At 44.1% G+C, this 17,041-nt stretch overlaps 1 protein-coding gene across 1 annotated transcript in view; it reads right to left on the bottom strand.

Moving 5' to 3' along the window:
- The window catches only part of MCTP2 (multiple C2 and transmembrane domain containing 2), a 526,866-nt gene that overhangs the window by 432,968 nt on the left and 76,857 nt on the right, over positions 1–17,041 (bottom strand). The window contains exon 2 of the mRNA XM_036232007.1: positions 13,035–13,144. The gene's annotated coding sequence lies outside the window, so the exon portion shown is untranslated. The remainder of the gene's footprint in view (positions 1–13,034; positions 13,145–17,041) is intronic.

The following is a 17,041-nucleotide window of genomic DNA, read 5'->3' as shown; positions in this document are numbered from 1 at the left end:
AAAAAGAGAAAGACAATGCCGTCCAAATATCCCCAAGTGTCCCCAGCATGCTGGACATCTCGACCAAGAGCAGTAGAAATAGCACTGGCATGTTTCCACTTTGGCCTTGGTTGGAGTGTTGCGTGTGGGGCTCCCACCACACCCTATGCCAAGCCAGAGCATGAGGACGAGGGTATGAATTTTGCAGCCTAAGTTCCCTGGGGTAACTTTCAGAGCTCTGCTTTAGTCGTTATTTTTTTAAAGGTCAAGATTTACATGTTTATTTTGACTGGTGTTTCTTGGCCTAATCCAGATTGGAAAAAAAAGGAAGAGAAAAGAAAAAATTGACACGAATAGATTAATAGTTTGCAAGTGAAATTTACAGCTCAGTTTGGGAAGTCTCCAATGAGAACCTTACTTTATTTCATTGAAAAGGGCAAGAAAGAGTGACGTTTCTGCTCAGGCTGGGGCTCCCAGGGCGCCGAAAGCCAAGTCCCAAAAAAGAACATCTGGTTGGCGAACACAAAGGAACACAGCACCTGCAAATTCATGTGTTTACTTTGTGACTGGTTGTCTATTATCTGCAAAAAAAAAAAAAAAAAAAAAGTGTTTGGAAAGGGGCTGTTCAGGCCAAGAAAGAAAGCATGGAGTGATAATGCAGGCTGTTTACCTTGGAATTCTCCCCATCCTAGCATGGGCAGACCCTGCTGAGTCAAGACAGTTTTGAAACATTTTTCTGCCTAGCACCTCTTTGCTGAAACATCTACAAGTTTGGAGTTAGAGACCAGAGGAGGAACATTGGGGGAAAAGAGTGTGGCAAATGACTGCAGAACTTCCGGATGCGGTTTTGATATTATTTATTCCTCTGTGATGATTTTCTGGCAGGCTTGTCATTTCTTAGCCTCTGGAAGGAGTTGCACATATCAAAAAACAACACCAAAACAGACTATTTTAACACCCACACTTACAGGAAAGTTTACCCCAGGGGCTCAGAGTGCTTCTAAAGAAACAAGAAGGCCTGCTGTGTGCAACTCTGCCCTTGGCAGCTGTAGTTGTCACAGTCCCGAAGACAACTTATTGTATCCTTCTTCAAAGCACTCTTGGTCTGGAATGAAGCATATCCCAAAGGGGCCTCACTGAAAGCAGCTAAGGGTACTCCGGCAGAAGCTTCCACCCTAAGGCAAACCCCCTCACTGCCAGGGGCCCCTAAACCCAGCACCATCCCATCAACGCCCTGAGTCAAAACTGCATCAGGTGTCTGATGGGCACAGTGAACACACTGGGTTGGGGATCATTTGAAGCCTAAAATGAAGGTGTGGAAAGAAGTATGTGGAAAAACAACAAAACTCACATTTATTGGAGTCTCAGCTTAAGGCCAGTCTAGACAACTAGCACTCCACATGCCTTTTCTCATATAATTCTAACAACTCTACTCTCCTTATTTCATAAGCTGGGGAAGAGAAGCTTAGGGAGGTTAAGCAATTCTCCCAGGGTTGTTACTCAGCCAAACGAAAGGCTGGGGTTTCAACCCAGGTCTAGCTGGCTTTTTTCCACTACATCCCTAAAATTTTATCCACAAGTGCATGAGATTGGTATCCAGAAATTCTCTCACACTGTAGTAGTTTGGTTGTGAACTTGAAACGAATGGGGTGGGTGGGGAAGGAGATGAGTGGAAGCAAGCAGGAAGAGAAAAGATTATTTAATTGGGCAAGGCTGAAGCCCTGGGTTGTGGTCTTTGAAGAAGATGCCAACCCCAAATGCTGCTGCGCCGGAACAATAAACTCTGACTGGGGGAGCCTTCGAGCCATGTGCAAAATGGCCTTTTAATTAGGGAGCGATTCCCTGTTTCGCCTTCTCCGATGGGAAAACTGACTCGTACATAGTCCTTGAGCACAGTTCTGAGCTCGGGCTTCTTGTGCGAGTTCTCAGTGAATGTGATTAGCATCCCATCTGCCACAACTATGGAGCTCCCAGCAACTTCACTTCAAAAAAAATAAGTTTGAGTTTATGTTTGGCTGAACCTTTTTTCACTGTGTGGCCTTGGGCCAGTCAAGTGACCTGCTTGTGTCCTGATAAGTCAAACCAGCTGGCAAATTGAGTAAGAAACAGGGGCCTCACTGGAAAACAGATGCTACAGCTGAGCTAAACATTTTTTTTTTTTTTTTAGCAAATAAATTGGGGGCACAAGGGGAGAAGGGAGTGGAGAGTTGTTTTGAATATTCAAGAGAAGTTCTAAGCTTAGAAACAGAGCGTGTTTATTGGAACCTCTTTCCAGCATGGTTACCAAAAGTAGGTCTTCTATGGTCAACCTGGCCGCCCACTCCGGAGATGGGGAGCAGAGCCCCTTGGCAGTGTTAGGGCCCAGAGAACCTCAGCACACCCTGTGGGGTCACAGGTGGCCTCCTTTAGACAACTTAACCCTTGAAGTGAAGCTGAAGATCACTGAAGCTGTCCTGGAGCCTATGGAAAATTGCAAGCCCTCTTCGCCCCGGCACTCCCTACTCTCCTCCTCCCGTGCTTAGTCATGGCCAGCACCGCCATTGCTACCTAGCATCTGAGGTGGATTACTTGTTTACTAGGATGTAAGCTCTTCCAGGAGACCAAAGTTAGTCTGTTTCATTCACTGCCGTGTCCCCAGTGCCAGAGACAGTTCAATAACTAGTCTGTTTTCTCTGGCCTGAAAAGCTGGGGAGATTAAGTGTCACGGTTAAGATACACAGGGAAGCTACCAGTATGCTTGTTAAGCAATTGATCTGGTCAATTTTTAAGTACATTCCACCAGATGTTCTCAGTGTGGCACAGTGAGATTACTGGACAGATGCTTCTGACATCAGAGTAACAGACTACAATGACATAGAGGTCATATCACTCACATCCCTGTCACTGGGACCAGACTCGACATTTACAGCCTTGTTCCTGCTCCCTGCCTCCAGGCTCACTGTGCTCCAATCTGCTCCAACCTGCTTCCTGCAGGCTCTTTCTAAAATACAAACCTGACCCTGTGGTACCCCCAACTGCTGCTCATCGCCTGCATGATCATTTCTGAGCTGCGCGTAAGGCTCTTTTTGATCTCTGCCGAACCCATCTTTCCTGCCCTCCTCCCTGCCCCTACCCCCATCATACCCTACCTGCTGGCCATACTCTCCCCTCCCCACCTTGCACTTTGCTGGACTTGCCATGCTCTCTCTGTCTTCCCTGCCCGAAACTCCTTTCTCGACTGGCCAACAAATACTTGCTCCAACCCCAACTCTTCTCTGAATCTCTTCCTGTTTGTTGCTCCCCATCCCACAGAGATCCCTCCTGCATCCTGGGAGGACCCCTTTGATACCGTGTTGCACTGAGTTATAATCACTAGGATATTACTCTTCCCCACTCAGTGGTTAGGGTCTCAGGACAGGTATTTATCTCCTTGCCTAGCCCAGGGCTGGGCATGTGTGCAGGCTCTCTGCAACTACCAAATGAGTGAGAAATCAAATCAGTTTCCTTTCTCAGGTTTAACAGTTCCCTGGTGTCCTCAACCTTTACAGATCATTTTAGTATATCAAATTGGTAGAGAAAAGCTGCTCTAAAACTAAAAAATAAATAAATAAATAACTCCTTCTGTGAGAGGTCCCATCCAGTGTGGCATTCTACAATTTTCTAATTCCCAGATAAAAAGGGAAGGGTAAAAGATAAAAGAGTAAAAGGCAAAAAGTAAAAGATAAACCAGGGCATAATTAAAAATTTTAAGAGTTTCTTTGAGCAAAAATCAGTTCCTTTTGGGCAGCACCCAAACAGAAGTGGTTAAGAGCACTGCCTGGACCGAAGCCAGGGAAAAGACTTGCACAGAGAAGGTTCAGAAACAAAGACAGCAAATTATTTGACTGGCTATCACATAAAGCCGAATTGGTTATTTGTATATTATTATTCTCAGCATTTTGATTTTGTAACCTCGAGGACTACAGGCTTTGATTTTAGTTTGCTTATGTAAGCCACTATGCATTAAAGCCACCTCAGTATCCTTGTTTAACTAATTAAACAGAGGTCTGAATTTCTTTAGCTTAAAGGACTAAATCAAGGTGCTTACAACCAAGGTGTGTTGCTGAAAAGTGCAAATGTACAGGTAGGAAAGAATGCGGCGGGGGGCAGGGGGGGTAGAGGGTAGTGAAAGAGAGAGAAAGAAACATCAGCCCAAGGGAATCAAAGGACTGCGGTGGGTGTAGATTCAGCCCCTCCCAGCTTCAAACCTCTCCAAAGTTCCCAAGGGATTTAGGGCCTCCTGGTAGTTTCTGAAGACTCTCCCGGAAGTCCTCAGAGGGGTAAAAGCCTGTATGGGAGCAGGAGAAACCTGAGGGTAGTTGCATGCTTATATCCACCTGCATGGCAGACTCTCCACTGAGAACTGGCTCCTCTTAAAGCACAAGTTGACACTGAGCCAGGATTTCATGAATCTCACAAGTAACTACAAGATCCTTCAAGACTCTATTTTCACCCCTGAAAGTATACCTATTGCAACACCTTTTTAAGGGCTGGTCTTTGTGTCAAGACAAATCACTGCTGAGGGGAGAAACACTTTCAAAAAACAATTGCATTTAAGGTGGGAGGCAAGAACAATCTAAAAACAAATGAGTGAACTTTACTTTCCAAATGAAATATGCCAAAGAAACACTTGCTTTTCCTCCAGTCCTGGGGCTCACTCATTTCCTTCTCAGGCTCAAGGAAGAATCGGCAACAGAAACACAGACATTGTTGTTCAAAGCCATGTCCCTTTCCTTCTGAACTCGCATTTGACAGGCGAACAGGCAAGTTTCTGACTGAGGAAGCTGACAATGGCTGCATGTGGATTTAGAAGAACACTAGTTGACTCAAAGGCTTGGGTTGGGGGCCTTTGTCTTGCCAGCTCCCCAAACCTTTCTCATTTTTGCCCTTGCTGTTTTCTTCTCCCATTCAGCTGCCACTGAAATTACTAAAACGATATCTCTTCCTGCCTCTGTGAATCTGAGCTTTTCTCCTGTGCAGCTCAGGTCTAAGCTTGCTTCTTAAACAATGGGTCTAAGTGCCATGTGGGCAGGGACTGTGTGTTTTTTAGTCAACCATGCTTTGGCCCCAGCACCCAGCCAGCACCTGGAACAGAGCAGGCACTTAGGAAATGTTTGTTGAGGAATAAAAGCTGAGATGTATGGTTTTCTTTGTGATTCTTGATCCCTTTGATGCATTTTCGGGCCAAGCAAAGATAGTCTAATACCCCAGTGCGTATTCTTCAAAATGCCTCTGCAACTGCAATTTCCCAATTGACTGTGAAAAGAAAGAATAAACTTCCGTGACCACTAAGGAAGAGAGAGAGAACTTGCTAACATGGTCCCAGGTTCTGCAAATCCACTTGTGGAGATGGAGCAACTCACAAATGCCCATCCCAGGCAGCCTGGTAGAGAGGGATTGCTGTTACTTTAGTCACTGTTTTTATTCAAGGGGGTAGTTTTCCTTGGGATGCTTTTGACTCATTGATCTTCCCAATGGATCATATCTCCTACTTGAAAAATAATCAGTTATTTCAAGCTCTTTTACTTCCTCACCTCTTTCTTTTTAAAGGCCTTAATTTATACTGAAGTTATCAGTGTTGGAAAGTATTCTTTAGGTCCTACAATTGAAAATCTTTCACAGGTCTTTTAATATTTTCTTGGCTGCTGTAACAAAGTGCCATGAACTGAGTGGCTTAAATACAGAAACTTATTTCCTCCCAGTTCTGGAGCTAGAAGTCTGAAATCGAGGTGCGGGCAGGGTTGGTTCCTTCTGAGGCCTCTCTCCTCGGCTTGAAGATACCTCCTCTCATGTCTCTGCTCATCGTCTTCTCTTCGTGTGTCTGTCTCCGTGTCCAGATGTCCCCTTTCCACGAGGACACCGTTCACATTGGATTAGGGCCCTCCCTGAGGATCTTAATTACCTCTTTAAAAGACCTAATCTACAAATAAAGTCACCTTCAGAGGTACTAAGGATGAAGAAGCCTCATATTATGGGGGGGGAGGGGGACACAACTCAATTAATAACAGTCTTTCTGTACTATTGGAAGCACCTATACTGAGAGTTACATGGACAGCATAAAGACGCTGTCTTAAAAAAAGAAATCCCCATAATGCTGAAAATTAACTCATTGTAAAGATCAGCGACTCCTTTAGCTCCAAACTTAAATAAACACACACACACACACACACACACACACACACACACACACACACACACACACCATATCCCCAAATGCCAAAATGCCCTCTAAAGCAACTCTAGCCTGCCTGAGGAACTTCCCCACTCCTGATTAATCAATAACCCCTTCTCCTGGCTTCTACATTATTGGACAAAATTTCCCTAAGTCAGGCCTGTGAGCTCGAGGTAAACCCACTGGCTTGACTATTATTAAGTAAACCCAACCAAAGAGGAATGCTTTCCCAACCACGGTCAGTAAGTTAGCCATGAATAGCAGTATGCAGCCCAGGAAGTCAGAGAGAAAGCAGGCTCACCCTTCAAGCTCACACAGAGAGTCACCAGCACATCACTTCTGGGCTGAGAGGCAAGAGCCAAGCTGCGGGGCTGAGCCAAGTTCAGTGGTCAAAGAAAGACACCAACAGATTACAGGCGGCATTCCAAGATCAGTCAAGCTTCAATTCTGCTGGGAAAGAGGATTGAAGAGGAGCCGTGGAGACATCCAGCTCCACCCTGCTAGACAGAGTTCTGTCGGCTCTGGCTACACTAAAAGGTCAGTAGAATGTGTCTTTTGGTGGGTACCGGAGGTCCTCTTAAAGGCCCCGCTATTTTGTCTTAAGTAGGATAGACAAGACTCTCTGAGTTCCTAGAAAAAATGGAACAGATGCCTTCCTCTTAGACTTGAAAAACTAAAGACATTTTCCTAAGAATTAAAGACATTACAAATTTCTTGTTTTCTATTATTCTTCCTGAACAAGACCTTTTAAAGATATTTTTACAGATCGATCAAAATGGCGGGTAACATAGAGCATGGAAAGTAGTTAGAAGCAAACTACGTTCATGGGCAGGCATGCTCATGCTAACCAATTTATATGCTTTCATCATTTGTACTTTACATCTGTCAACCACAAAAACATGTGACAAAGGGGGAGGCTCAGACCATAAGAGTTTCATAGATACACTAATTCTTCATGGAGCCAGTACTGGGTGCCAGGCCCTGGAAAAACGAAAGCAATGAAACAACATCCTGCTTTCTGGAGCTCCCAGTCCAGTGAGCCACACACACAAGGAAGTAGAGAGTGACCCCAGGAGGGGACAAGGACCACTAAGATGCTCTGACTGCCCAGGCGCGTTATTCTGGACTATCCAGAAATACTGGGGTAGAGCATTAAGTACCTAGGGGATGAGGACAGATCATCTGGAAGACCCAGGAAAATAGCAAAAGTCATTCAAGAACTCAGTCTGTCCCCCAACCCAACTACTTTGTCAGATACAAACCCAAACTTTTCCTTGTTTCTTGAGAAATCATCCTATTCTTTCCTTTCCCGGTACAGCTCAAACAGGCTGGAATGTCAATCCATTGATACTCACAAACATCCATCATCTTTTTTATTTTAATTGAGATATATATAAAAAATTGAGATACATATATGTTTATGTAAATAAAACAAATTTCAAGTGTAAAGCTCAATAAATTTTTTAAAGTATCTGGTGAGTAAGCATTACCTAGATCATGACACAGGATATTCCCACACCCACAAAGTACCTGGTGCCTGTCCCGTGACTCCCTACTCCTCAGAAATGACCTCCATTCTTATCCCCATCACCACTGATTAGTGTTGCCTGTTCTTGAACTTCACATGAATCACACAGAACACAGTCTCTTGTGTCTGGCTTCTTTTGCTCATTTTCATGTCTGTGAGATTCACCTATGTCTCTGGATACAACAATAGCTTGCTGTTTTTATCTTTGTGATGGATTCCATTGTATGCATATATCACAGTTTCGTGTGTGTGTGTGTGTGTTTTGTCCACTGTAACGTTGATGGATATTTGGGTTATTTTCAGTTGGAAATATCATGTATAACATCTATTCAAACACTTATGCCTGCTACATATGCATTCATTTCTCTTAGGTATACCTGAGAGTAGAATTAATTATCAGTCAAAGGATACAAGCATACGTAGTTTCAGTAGATACCACAAATCAGTTTTAGAAAGCAGTAGTACCCACTCACCCTTCCATCAGCAGTTATCTGAGAGCCCCAATTTGGGCTATAATTCTGAATGCAAGTTCCTCTCAGCATCTCGGTATATACACTAGGGGTCCATCCTAGATGACAGAAACTTGCAAAATGTCAGATAGACTCACAGTGTATCTATCTTCTGGCTCATGTGCTAGTCCCTCCTGCAAGAAGACTAGGTGCTAATAGGGAGGAGAACTAAGCAAGCTATGAAAACAACCAATCAATGGACATAAAGCTGGACTCTGCCAGCTGGCCAGCCTGTTGGACCTGGGCTAACAGCATGTATTATGATGGTTCCTCGGCTAATGGGCTTAAGGACCAGAAGGAGTGATGTGGGATCAACTGGGCGCTGTACACAAATACTGGTGGCTTTAGATACCTTCTCCTGGCGAAGTTCTACAGAGACGAAAATCACTCAGAAGTCCTTCTACTTCATCAGGGCTCAACCATGTAACAGCAGGTCATAGCTCCATGGGGAAAGTGCCAAGAAAATAGTAACAGTGAACTTGAATCTCTCTGGCAACCGGCACTAGAGCAAGGTATGCCTTTCATATTTATTACGATATAAAAGATGAAAAGCAAGACTGAACCAGCTAATCTAAATATTCTTGCTGAGCCCTCAAAGACTGCTCAGAAGACATTCAAAGATATTACAAATGACTATTCTTCCAAAGTTCTAAATTTTCCTAAATAACAGGGCAGCAGGAGAACATATTTAACAGTGCATCCTTTAACAGTATAAAGGTTAGTTACAGATAGAAAATACGACAGTCTAAAACTCTTCACATATATTAGCCTTTTCTTTTTAAAATGGGATTTTGAATTGATCAGGGCTAGTATTATCGTTATCAAGGTTTCTTCATTCACCAAAGGGGCTGTTTCTTGATCAAAATAAATCCTAAAATAGAATGTGTAGATTTCATAAAATTGATATGTCTCCATTATTAAGAAAATGCTAGATGCTAATATTGTTAAATTTATTTTTTTAATCAGATAGGAGATGGAATTAAAGGAATATGAGCATTTAGGTAAACACAGGTGTTCTTGCATATAGGAAATAATAACAATACTTGGAAATTTCAAAACGCGTTCATCTTTGGCTGGACTAATGTCCTTGAGTAAAAGTCTAAGAGAGTCTTCTGAACTTTTAGACAGGTGGTAAAATTCCTTACTGATGTGATAACTTCTAGGTGCCTTGAACAGAGACATTTACTTTGACAAGAGCTGTTTTCCAAAAGAATTCATTTTTTCAAAAAGTCTGGTGTTCGAAAATTTGCATTCCTATTTTGAGAGGAAAGGTGTTTTTATCAAAACTTTAAAGTCTTTCAAAGTAGGTTCAAGTTCAGGTGAAGAGTCGGTGTAAGGGAGCAGGAAGGTTTCTGCTTTCTCTAGAAAGAATTACAGCCAGGGAATAGCTGAATCCTGCACAAGCTATGTGCGGGACCTCTGGGCTGGCCCAACAGTCTGCCTAGCTTCACTTACACTGTGGAAATACCTATAGCTTCAGACTCTGCTGCAGTCCTTTCACTATAATTATTTACTGCTGCAAAGTCAACAAAGCTTAGGTCGCCAGGAGCCCAATTCAATCATGGATACAAATAAGCAGCCTTCATACCCCAGGGCCAAAGTGCTAGCTCCCATCCCCATTTCCAGAGGTACAAAGTCACAGACAGTCTGAAGTTCTGATACTCAGCTTTGATTTATGTCTCATGGTTCAAGAAAATGGACTGACCTAAGAATCCTTGTCTCACTCAGTTGATCAACAATGGCAAACATATCTGGAAGAAATGGCAGCCATAATACCACCCTCACATATTAAAGGGAAAAAAGTCCTTCTTTCTCCATATAAGTAAACCCATGACCATTCCAGCTATCATTTCTTCATTACTGCCTATGTCTAAGAGTAACCTTGCAGCTAAACAAAACCAGCAGGGCAATTACATTTCAAACTTCTCTTGGAATCTAGACTCCATGGTAACCCAACACCTCCTGCCACTGACCCCCTGAGAAGGAAATTGGTGTCCTCTGCCAATGGAGGAAGTGAATTATCCCCAGAAGCCCTAGGTCACAAGCTGACATTCCATTCTGATTATGGGCAAACTGGTTCCCTGTTTCATTATTTTACTATTAACACCAGTAAGCAGTGATTTCATTGACCCAAAAATGAAGTCGTCGGAATTGTCTCTTTAAGAGGAAAAGATTATTAAAAATATGTTTAAATGATGGTCAGTAAGGGGGATGCCTGGTTTATAGCTGACTGCCTACAATTCTCTTCCAGCATGTGGCCTAAGTTCCTACAGATTTCATCAAGATGTTTGCCAGAATATGCTCCATGTTTTTAAAACACATATCCTAGATTTTCTTTTTAATTCCTCATTTTCCCAGTCTGAGAAAAATGAAATTAAAGAAATTGTCCCTTTAAGCCATGAACACTGGCATGGCTGCAGAGGTTTGACTTTTATTCCTGTATCTGACAACTTTTTGAGTGTTGGGCAAGTTATTCTCTCTCTCTCCCTATGTTTGTACTCAGATCACAAAAAAGATGTAGAAAAATCATCCCAAGCATCCATAATAAGGAGGTATTTGTAGTGATCTCTTATCAGAATAAGAGAATTAAGTCACACTACAAATTCTGGGTACTAGATTTCTTTTTAGAGTGATGAAAATGTTCCATAATTGCGTGTTCATAATTCTGTGAATGTGCTAAAACCACATTGTGTGAATTGTACATTTAAATAAATGACTTGTATGACATGCGAATTACACCTCGGTAAAGCTGTGAGGTTTACAAAAAGAGTTAAGTCATAATGATAGTTTATCATATGATTATTTTTAAGAATTAAGCAATATAAACAACTGCTTTCATCATGTTAATAAGAAAACCACAGGCACCACTTGCTCTAAAGCCCAGGGTGCCAGACCTAGATTTAATACCTGACCTAATTCCTCTTTCAACCTCTCCCAGAAACATAATCTTAATCAACCAGCCTGGAATTTTCTGTTCAACATCAATGGAGTAGAGGGGGTAGGGTGAGAGTGACTGTCCCTTTAAGACACAGCTGCTCAAAACACGGACACTGATATATATGCTGTTATATATACTGCTCGTTTTTAAAGATACTACTAACTCTTCAAAAGCAAGGTGATCGTCCAACTGTTTTCCTGGTCATGTTGGACTTTACACTGATGCAACCATATTCTGTTATCCAGCACTTTTTTGACAAATGCTGTGGATATGTAAGAAGGCCATTTATTTGCTTTGTAATCTTGGATACTTAGCCTTGCTGTACCTCAGTTTCTTTGTATGTAAAATGCCAATAACTATATTCTCAGAGTGGTTGTGAGAATTGAAAAAAATAAAACATGCAAAGCATCTGCTATGGGGCCTGACAGATAAGGGCTGTTAATTAAATTAATTAATTAATTTAATTAATTCTTAATATTATGAAGAATGTTGAAGAGGACCATAAACTACAGGTGATCTGAGCAGTTAGTTTGATGAGTAAGCCACATACTAGGGAATCAGAGCAGGTTGTGTTACGACAGGCCCAACCAAGGCAGGTTCACTGAATAGGCAGATACCTCGACCCTTATCACCATGCCTTTTCCAGGAAAAAAGTTATTATTCTGCTGACTTGCACCTAGAGTGAATTTGTCACTGCTGGGAAATGATTGCATGGACCCAAAGCTTGTGTTCATTTCCATCTGCCTTAATAGGACTTTTTTTTTTAATCCTCAAATTATGGCTGTTTATTTTGATTCTATCTAAAATCAATCTCAAAACTTAGGAGGGTGGGATTCCAGCTCTTCTAATGCCAGAAGCATGATCGATTAGGCACTCGATACACTTAAGGAAGTAATTGACTGAGGGTGTTCGCTGGGCTTACAGGCCACCTAGGCTAATATTTTTAAGCACCAATTTGCATTTAATTACACCTTAAATCATTTCACTCCAAAGGTTGTGTGTGCTAATAATAACATATTTAGCCCAACTCATCTTTCAGGGCAAAGAACCTTTTCGGTTTTTAATTGAAGGCATAAAAAAAGGTGAAAGTGTGTGAACCTGGCTAAAACAGGAAGTGTGTATTTTCAAGGAATAAGCAAATGCTCCCTTTTGCTCAGGAAATCACACGTCTTGGCTAGACACTCACCCAATCACTTAACAACTGCAATCTCACTTAATTCTGTCACGCCTCCTAAGAGCGAGGTGGTACTTTCCCATTTTACAGATGAGAGCACTGACTCTCAGAGAGGTTAACTTAGACAAAAGCCACACACCCCTCCAAGTGTATCCAAGCAAGTTTGTAGCTACAAAGCTCTCGTTGTTTCTGGCAGGCTACGCCATGACCCTTCTGCCCAGCCGCAAGCTTGAAGCCACCGCGTACAGGTCCCACTCTCCTCCCTCACTACCATCAAGCCACACCACCTCCCCACACTGGGCCTCTGGCAACCCTGAGCCCCCGGCACACACACACACCCCTAATGCCTTTTCAGATCCAACTGCCTTAAAGCAATCGAAGAGTTGCTGGAGACAAAACAATGGTTTTCAATTCATTTCGAAACTCACTTTCCTTAATCCTTTCATTAACCAAGATGAATCAATAATTTAATACAAGTCACAATGTAGTTTTCAGAAGACATAATCCTTTCTTAGCATTCACCATCTAACAAAAGCACTAGTTATCTGTCAATCAATTTGCCTTGATAAGGGACCTTATCTCTCTCGCCACAGTGGTCCCAGGTGGAGAATGCTTCCTGAAGGTTGATGGAAGAAACACATTATCCCCCACATGAGGTGCTATGTGACCAGGTGGTTATGATGTGAGATAAAGCAAGATACTGTGGCAATGCATACTTGCAATGGGTGGGGACGCAGGAACCGCATTCTAAGATGTGATTCCTTGTTCTCATCACATAGATCGACTTGCTTGGCACCTCTGTGTCCCAAAGGTTGGCAGCTGCATTCTGAGGGAAAGAACACAATGTTTGCCATCAGCACACACGCGCTCGTGTCCTGGGTCTGCCACTCCCCAGCTAAGTGATAACATCCGTGTCTCTTCAGTACATTGAGTTTTATTTAGTTGTCACTTGCAAATGACTGTACCAATTTCCATTTCTGGGCTGACTCATTTATACTCAGCTACACTCAATATATATTCTGTCTAATCCTTACAAAAACTCTCAGGTATTATTTTGCCCCATTTTAAAGATTAAGAAACTGAGACTGCAAGAGATGAAGTGACTTTTCAAGGGTCCCCATGTTTAAAAGGTCGATGAGCCACATTTCAAGTTAGGGTCAGTTTCCCTCCAAAATCCACCCTCTTTCTACTCAAATTCACAGCCTCCCTTATAAAGCCCCTGTGGGGGCCTGTTCATAGAGACACATACACGGGTAGGATGGGGGGAGAATTGGGAGCCAGAGAAGGCCTCCATGGTCCTCCAGGGGACAGGCCCTGTGACACTGACCCCCAGGTGTGGGCCTGGCCAGCACGCAGCCCCCACCTCTGTGTGGCCCACCAGCCAGCAGACAGCCTCAGCGGGCAGTGCCAGTGTTCCCAGCACATAACTTCTCAGGCATCTCAGTGGTATTCTTCTGCAAGGGACACAGACGCCCTTCCTCAAATGTGCCCAGGCCAGACAGACGGTCCCAGGACATAGTGTAAGCAAGGCAACAGGCAGTATGTCCAAAGTGCCAGCTTGTGCGGCAGCAGCCTTGCCAGACCGATACACTGCTCTTGCCTCTCGTTCCTCTTAATTTAGAATTCATTACGTCTCTCTTTTCATGAAAGATAAACCAATAGCTGCCCTTGACAGCTGTTTTCTCTGGGGTCATTCCTTCTATCCGCCCAGCTACTCTTTCTTTGGGGATTTGAGCAATGTAATGTTAGTGCTATCAATTTCATTCAATCCTTCCAGTGTAGTCTGCAGGGACTGGGGAGGCAGCCAAGCCAAATGCCTTTAACTGTTTGTGTGCTGTGTAAGCCAGAGGGTGGGAAAGAAGGACAGAGAGAGCAAGGTTCTAAAAAAATATTCTCGTATCAAATCTACGGGAAGTAGACAAGAATGAGGATGGCAGCAATTTGGAGGGTTCGGATCAACTTCAAGCAGACCTTGCTTCATTGCTGGGCCCAGTGGACACTACACAAGCTACAGGCCTCAAAAGTGACACCTGGAAACAGAAACAGAAAGAGCAGATACGCCTAGCAAGTTATTTGCCAGTCAGAGAGGGGGTCCATCCTTTGCAGCTTTACAGAGCTCAATCTGGCAATTTTGTTGTGGATAAGTTTCAGAGGAAATCCAGACCCACGTGAATGATGGGATGTCGGGTTGGTGGTGGGGAAAATGAACTTGGTTTTTCTGAGAATTGAGTGAAGGGGTCAGCATTTGACAAGAACTATCTCACAGCAACCCTGAAAGACAGATGAAATGATCACCACTTTTCAAGCGAGTAAAGTGGAGCTCTTGGGGTTTCGGTAACTTGCCAAAGACCATGCAACTCAGAAATAAAGAAGCTAGGCTCAGGTTATAGGCGAGACTAGTAGTTCTCAGCCTGGGCACGAGGTGAACAGTAAGGCTGTACCCCAGGGTATTTTGGCAATGCCTGGGGAAGTTACTGGTTGTCACAGCTGGGGTGCTACCAATAGTATCTACTGGGTAGAGGCTAGGGATACTGTTAAACATCCTGCAATGCACAGGACAGTCCCCACAATGAAGAATTACCCAGCCCCATGTGTTAACAGCACCCTGGTTGAGAAACCTGGGTGAGTCTGACTCAGAACCCATGTGGCTGCGAAGGTTGGGGAGACAAATGAGGGGACAATAAGAATCGCTCAGAACAACTATTAAAATTGCATCTGACTTTTGTAATTTTCAGTTCTAATTAGGGCCTTGGTGCCTCCCAAATTTAATGGGACACATGGAGAAGAATGATTTCTGTGCATAATTATAATGGTTTGTCTAGTAGGAACCACATGGCCAAATCCCAAGGCACACACAGCCTCGAGATTTCATCCCTAAGTTCTTTCTGTGCCTGAATTGAATTAAACATATAGGAAGTATTTTTTTTAAATGGTGACCCAAAAAAAAGAAAAGCTCGTGTAAGAAAAAAGAAACACAGTTCAGGTGTGGTGGGGCAGAATTCATCCGTAATTTGAGTCAGCCAGGCGGTGACCCAGGCTCTTGTCCCCCGGCAGAGCGTGCATCCCCCACACAGGTGATGGAGCCACCAGAGGCCTTTCTTCTATCCAGGGAGGAAATAGCTAACGTAGAGACCAAAAAGAAAAATCACCTGGAAACAGATTATGGTTAGAGATAAGAACTTCTCACAGACATCTGGAAATAGGAGGGCCTCTCTAGTGGGGCCAACTGAAAACCTGTTACTTAAATATGAGTGTGTTCTAGTCATTTCCCTGCCTCTACCCCACCGAGCACTTATTAAAGTCCAAATCCCACCCCTAGCAAGTGGGGACCTCCTGACCTGGCTCTAGGCAGCATTACAGATCCCTGCCCTCATGCAGACCCCAAACCCTCCTCCAGGCCTTTGGTCGTGCCACACCTTCTCTCAGAAAGGTTCCCCGAGGCAGCCTTGACCCATTTTAACCTATATTGACCTCAGTTTCCTTATCTGCAAAATGGGAGGATGAAAGAACAATGCTTATCTGGTAGCACTATCACTGAGATGAAGGTAATAATGCATGTGAAGCACTTAACGAGCACCAGGCAGAGAGAGAACAGTCCATTAAAAAAAGAAAGAAATCCTTTTTAGGGAAAGATAACCCTGGGGCCAGTATGAGGCATTTGGCTTTAATTCCATGTAAATGAACAGAGAACTAAACTGATTCATCCAGAATTCTCTAGCCCCATTTCCTCTGCCACAAGGGGAGAAGGGTTTGAAACTGGGTTTGGCCAGAGTTAGGCTGTAAAATGCCCTCAGGAACCAACTGTTGATTGCAGGGAAAAGAAGGCCCCACACATTTTCTAGCAAATGCAAGCCAAATAGTAGCAGCAATTGATGGACGTGAGTAGGGCAGCGTGCCACAAAAATTGCCACGATCTGTCCTGGAAGACAAAGAACTTTACGTTTTTAAAAGAGGTTGTTCTTTTCTCAGGAACAACCAATTTCCTGATCTCCTTCTCCGTTTAGGGAATGAGTTGGGGCAAAACTACAAAATGCTTTTGCTGGAGTCGCACATCCCCTGCACTCCTCCTCCTCCCTCCCTCCCTCCCCGCCTGTCCCCTTCCCTCCAGCTGGGGACCGCCTTCTCTGGTATCCACTGCTGGCTTCTCATTAGCGCGGCAGGGAGGCAGGGAGATGTAACCAGAACGGGTGGGCGATGGTATCAGCCGCCCCAAGTGACTGGCACTTTGACTAAAAGCGTCCTCCTGCTCCTGCACTGTGATTGAGTTTCCCTCTCCCGCCCAGACGCCCCTCCCTCGTAGAGGCAGTGTCAGTGCCAAAGGGCCTGGCGCTCACCGCCCAGCCTGCAGCGCCTGCCAGCACCGAGCAGCCTGCAAGTCTGGATTCAAATCTCTCCCGGTTGGGCAGACAGCTCTGGTAGCCCTCACTGGCTGGGGGCGGGAACCAGAGGGACCTGCGGACAGTCCCATTTCCCTGGGCCCTGGGATTCCGGGGTTGAGATACCCGGGAGAAGACGGAGGAGGTGACACTGACACCTCGGTGGTGGACATCTGGGCAGTGCCAAAGGACCTGGATGAAGCAGGGGGCGGAGCGAATGCACAGCAGAATGGTGGCGAGGCTGGGGAGGGAGATCGGCACCAGAGGAGTCGGGACCCTGCACATAGTCTCAGGTGTACCTAAAAAGCCCCATAATGCTGGTGACTGACAGGCAGAGAAACCCAAAG

The sequence above is a fragment of the Rousettus aegyptiacus genome, unplaced genomic scaffold (genome assembly GCF_014176215.1).
Source record: "Rousettus aegyptiacus isolate mRouAeg1 unplaced genomic scaffold, mRouAeg1.p scaffold_m13_p_14, whole genome shotgun sequence".
Lineage (NCBI taxonomy): Eukaryota > Metazoa > Chordata > Mammalia > Chiroptera > Pteropodidae > Rousettus > Rousettus aegyptiacus.
Note: the sequence above shows the minus strand (reverse complement) of the source record. Positions and strands in the feature narration are given on the sequence as shown.